Source organism: Mixophyes fleayi, chromosome 7 (assembly GCF_038048845.1).
Source record: "Mixophyes fleayi isolate aMixFle1 chromosome 7, aMixFle1.hap1, whole genome shotgun sequence".
NCBI lineage: Eukaryota > Metazoa > Chordata > Amphibia > Anura > Limnodynastidae > Mixophyes > Mixophyes fleayi.
This window is the reverse complement of record NC_134408.1, coordinates 10,644,130-10,650,036: the sequence shown is the minus strand read 5'-3', so window position 1 is coordinate 10,650,036 and position 5,907 is coordinate 10,644,130.

Below are 5,907 nucleotides of genomic sequence, written 5' to 3'. Positions count from 1 at the left end.
TTACACGCCAGAGTGTATATTGGCTGTTATTTTTTAGGAATAATACATTATTTTATAATGTATAATATGTCTGGATTAATTGCCCTGCTTCTCCTTTTCTTTTGATTGGGGCCGCAGTGAAGGAGATTGATGGTTTCCTACCATTGAGCTTTCTGATTGTGTGCTGCTGCTCAGCTGAGTATTCACAAGCTGAGTAGTGTCATCAATGTAACAGAATAAGAAGTTTGGTAGAACAATAGACCAGAGAAAATACATCTATTTTCCATGACTGATCTTATGGCTTTTTTGTTACATGCTGTCTTAATTTTATTGAGTTTACATGACCAGGGTGGTTAGCTCCACTTGCAACCTGCTTTCTAAGGCATTTTGTTTATTTATTTTAATTATCGCCTACATATTATGAAACTCTTTGCAGGGGATATTTAACCTTTCACATCAGTACCAGCCACAGTGGAGCTTAGAATGTAAATTCCCTAATATACAAATGCAAACACTATGGACAGGGGAGGGCAGGCAAATTTCAGCCCAGGGGGCAAAACTCGACTCAGCAGCCTATTTGAAAGGAAAAAAAAGCAGGTAGCCCAGTGACCCAGCCCAAGGTAACCCAATATGGGACCAGTCCAGCTGCCCCTGTCTATGGTCCATTTTGTCAAGAGCCAATTAACCTTCTATTATGTATTTGGAATGTGGGAAAAACTGGAGTACCCAGATGAAAACTATGCAAACCCATGGAAAACATGCAAACTCCACACAGAGGGGTCACTGGTTGGGATTAAACCCATGACACTCAGTGTTGTGAGGGACTATGGTCATGATATACAAATCTCTTTAGTAAGCAGAACAGGAACACTCCTACTCCTTTTATCTCTGATTTCTACACTATATAGTTTATCACAGTTCTTTTTCAAGCTTTCTTAAGCTATCATACACATCCACATTAACACCTGTTTTGTCCAATTTGTGTATGTTTCCAAGAGTAATTGATCCTTCTTGATTTTAATTGAACAATATGATTTGGTCTAAAAAAGATTCACTCAGTGTTGTTATGGTGAATTTATTTTATTAAAGGAAACAATATGCTTCAGGCCCCTGTTTTCTATCATCCTACCTTGATTATTTACTCATTAATAAATATTATCATTGATATTCTGTTGTGCCCGAACAGCAATCAATCCATTTCATTGCCCAGTTAAGAGTCCCAAGGGCCATACAAGTTAGGCTATGATTCCTTTGGCTAGAGAGGACCATAATTGGGTCACTCCAAGTTCATCTTAAAATTATTATGGGAAACATAATGGATTACAGCAATACATTCTACAATCCATGGAAATAGCCAGATGATTGTAACAGATTAGCATACCAGTACACTACTTTCAGAGATGTTACCAAGGTGTGGGGACCAGGGTTGAGTACAGAAGAAAGTTTAAAAAGTAATGGATTAATTATAGAAATTGTCAGGGTTTTTTGGGGTGCATCTGCTCCTGAGCATTGTCCACATTATAGCCTTCCCACAGTTAGTAGATTAACTGTAAAAATTTATGCGAGTGTAATTATTTTGTTTCTGTGGTTTATTTTCTGTTTTAGTCTGTTTTATTTTGAGAAACTGTTTTGTAGTTATATTTCTGTATATCATTTTGTTATCAACATTTTAAGTCAATAAGCACTGTGACTTTTTCATATTAAATTACATTTAATAATGTTCTTTTTTTGTGTTTTGTGTTGCGTTTCCCATGTATTTTATAACTCTACAATTATGTAGGGAATTATTTAGTTTACAGTATATTTGATTATATATGGTTTTAATTGCAGTTTTGGATAAGCTAGGGAGTTAATAAAGCTTCCTAAATTTGTTAGCTCTTTAAATAAATTTTAGAGATGGATGTACTTGGTGTTTGACAGTGAGCGTGAGATATATTTTTGGGAGATTTTGGTCATTTTTAGAAACTTTTTCATGTGTACAAGTCAGTTGGCTCAATTGAGCATGATTCATTAAGGGGAGCAAAGCAAAGAAAAGGAGTAAATTTGCACCTGGGCAAAACCATGTTGCATTGGAGGGAGAGGTAAATTTAAAATGTGATGGCAGATTTATAGTTAGAGTAGGACATGTCCTAGATCAATTTTAAATTTTGGTGTAAAAATAAAGATATTAAGTATTTGTGTGCTACATGAAAAAGCAGCCAGTATTTTCCTCATCTGCAAAATAACAAACTAATTTGCATCCTTTGCATTGTAACATGGTTTGTCCAGAGACAGTTTTTTTTGCTTTGCTCTCTTTAATAAATCAGGCCTGCTGACTAAACTTGCTTTCTTTTCTTGTATCCTTGTTTTTCTGGTTTTATTTTACAAGTGTCATGCTTCCTCAAAGCAGTTTAAAAAAAAATCCAAAGAGTATTGGCATAATAAGTAGTCATATTTCAATGCAGTTACAGTGGCTGTCTCCATGTAACAAGTTCATCATCTAATTTTTTTAAACAATTCTATATTATGGGGCTAATCACCTTTTGTTGTGGAGTTTTTTTAACAGAACATACCAGTGTTGTTAACATTTTGGTAAGCTAAGAATTCCAACTAGTTTAATTTATTGCATGCTTCCTTTTGTCTCTTGATGTACCAGCAATTAACTTGAGGAGGTGCAGGGGGACTTGTCCCTCTTACATGAAGACATGCAAAAAATTTGGGAAAGGTTTGGTGAGGTGGAGAACCATATTTGAACTTTGGGGGACTATTCTTCACCTATGAAACACCAGATCGAAAACTTGGAATCACAAATGGCTTTATGTAGCCAAAAATTCTCAGTTACTAAGGGGAGACATAATTTTTGTGGGATTGCCTGAAAAGCTAAAGGGCGATAACCCGGAAGCCCTCTTAGAGAAATGGCTCATACAGCTGTATGGAATAGATGCATTCCCAGATCAATTTAAAATGAAAAGTATGCACCGAATTCCCACTCAGAGCCTGCTGCAAAGGGCACTGGCACAAACAATTATTGCTAAAATCCTCCACTATAAGGACAGAGATGTTGCTCTCCAGCTGAAAGGTCCTTTGATGTATCAAAACCAATGGGTGGTGGTGTTTCGGGATTTCGCTATTGATGTTCAAATGAGCAGTGCCCAATTCATACAAGCAAAAATAAGATTAAGGGAGTTTCAACTACCTTATGCTGTGCTTTTCCCAATGAGCTTACATGTAGTTGTGGAAGGTGCCACTCACTCCTTTGACAATCCAAAAGATGCTGTCACCTAACTGGATCAAAATTCATCTAGAAGACTTAATATGGACAGTACAAGCTAATTTTTCACTCATTTAGACTTTTCGGCTGTGTGTGGTAGTTGGTTACTCTGGGTATTGTATACTGATATTTACTGTTTGGTTGGCAATATTCTTTGTTTACGGCGTCATCCTTCCTTGCAGTTATGTACTGAAAAAAGTGAATTCAACGCTCTATTTGGTCAGTTACAGGTTCCCTATTAACTCTCAATATCTTTCTGTGTTAGCGGTATGTTGTGTTAAGCAGTGTCATCACTAAAAATTAGAGATGCTCAGGCTCGGTTTCCTGAGAACCGAACACACCCAAACTTAGCAGATCCAAGTGCAGAGCCGAGGCAGCTTGGTACTTTCGTGCGCCTCGGAATTGAAAACGAGGCAAAACGTCATTGTTACGTTATCAGATCTTAAGCTTTGGATTCTATAAGTACCGCCCTCCACGGCGATTCAGCACCATTTCACAGGGCAACACAGAAGGGGTAGCACAGTTCTTAGCAGTCTCTAGTGCAGTTGGACAGCGTCATATTTAGAAAAGAAAGAGGAGGGGTAGCAGTGTTCTTCAAAGTCTCTAGTGACATTCAGGAGAGCTCCATTGGTCTATTGCTAATTGTCATTGCTGAAATAGAAATAATAGGTCTGGCAGGCTTGGTCTTCTAAATCTGCTGTGTTTGTTTGACTGATCATGGAGTCTGAAGTCACACGTTAGAGATTGCTCTTTTTCTCTGGCTCTATGAATGAGCAAAGCTGGAACATTACTGTCAGTGTCACTAAACACTGGGCCAAATGAGAACAAGTTAGGTGTATGACCTTCATGACACAGATGTCATTCTATATGTATGGAAGCAGGAGGCAAGTACAGGACAACATAAAATTCATTGATAGAAATCCTGCGCAGCACTTCAAAAGTGCATGAAAAACACATCAAGAGTAAAATGCCGCTTTTACATACGCAGCTTGGTAGGGTATTACGAGTGTGATGTAACTGGGGTTGCTTGCCACTCGTAATACTTTATCAAGCTACGGCACACTCCCACTTTTATATTTCTTAGACGGACTTTCCGTCCGACTCTAAATGAGGTCCATAAAGAGCAAAATGCCGCTTTCATGCATATATCATTTGATTTCCATGTTCTGAGCAAGGCTGAATTATTTATATTAAAGGGAGTCTTGCTCAGTGATAAATGTACATCCCAGTGGATGCCCAGGTCACCAGTGGGGACACACGGATATCACTACGGAGTAACCTGAAACTGTGCATGGTGACCAGAGTGAAAACAACACTCATAGTGCAGCCTATTATTTTATTACTTCCATGGAAGAATGGGAGAAATTGGGCCCATCTGAGTATGTCTTACTAATACTACACATCCTATTCAAAGCAAACAGAATTGCTGAAATTAGTTTTGAAGATTTGTTTTATAAACTTTTTTCAAAAAGAATACATAGCAAAAGTTTGATACTCTGAAGGTTTGATACTCTGAAGGTGCGCTGTGGTCAGTGACTATGTAAGTCGGATGGATCTAAAATGAGCTGTAGTGTGATTTTGGGAGAGTGAAAACAAAATAACAAATTTTCAACAATGAACCAACATTTGGCAAAAGATCATTGGCTCCAGTATTCTAAATGACTATTTGTAAAAAATAGAAAGCATCATTTTCTATTTCTTTCCAAAGTTACTGGGCCCAATTTTCCTATCTTTCTGCGTGGCAGGTGCCTTATATCATTATTCTGTGCTGCAGGGAGACCCTGCTCTTTCTGGAATTTTCTCCATTCCCCTCCTCTCATCATGACACTGCCTCTGTCACATGCAGCCCTCACTGACATAATCACAGGTCGCTGCCCCCCACAATGTCTGCACGCTCATCTCATGAAATACTCTGTTGATGTGTGAACGTTCTGTGGCATAGACAGCAAATATTAAATATAGGTAATTGTTAATAAAACATTAAAACAAACAACATTCAGAGATGAATGAAACGGAAAGTTTGGGAGGGCCGGAGTGTACATATATATTAATTCTCAATTATTTATGAATAAAACACAATTTTAAGCATGGGCTTAGATAAAGCGACATGAACTCTATGTATTTATTTTATACCAATGAGATGCAGTGACGGGTTAATCTGATGGAGTGGTAATGTGGTAGGAGGGACAGTATGGGTTGCCATAACAATATGGTTAATGGCATAAAAAAATATAAATCTGGAAGAGACATATAACTATAGCATGGCGACCTGACAAGGTATATATACATTAGAGATGCTCACTGACCCCCGTGTTTTGGTTTTGGATTCGGTTTTGGATCTGGATTACCGTCGTGTTTTGGTTTTGCAAAACCGCCATTGCGTGTTTTGGTTTTGGTTTTGGTTTTGTTTGGTTTTGGTTTGCAATTTGTTATAAAAATTACATTTATTGGTGCTAAAATAACATAATTTAGGTATTATTTTGTAGCTACATTATTATTAACCTCAGTAATACTAATTTCCAGTCATTTTTTATTCAATTTTGAACACCTCCTATGTCACAATATGATTTTCATACACTTGAAAAGAAAAATTGTTGCAGTTCTTGCCAGTGATAACAAAAAGGCCATTGTCATGCCTGGGCATAAGACCAAAAATCCACCTCTTAAGTGTGGAATTA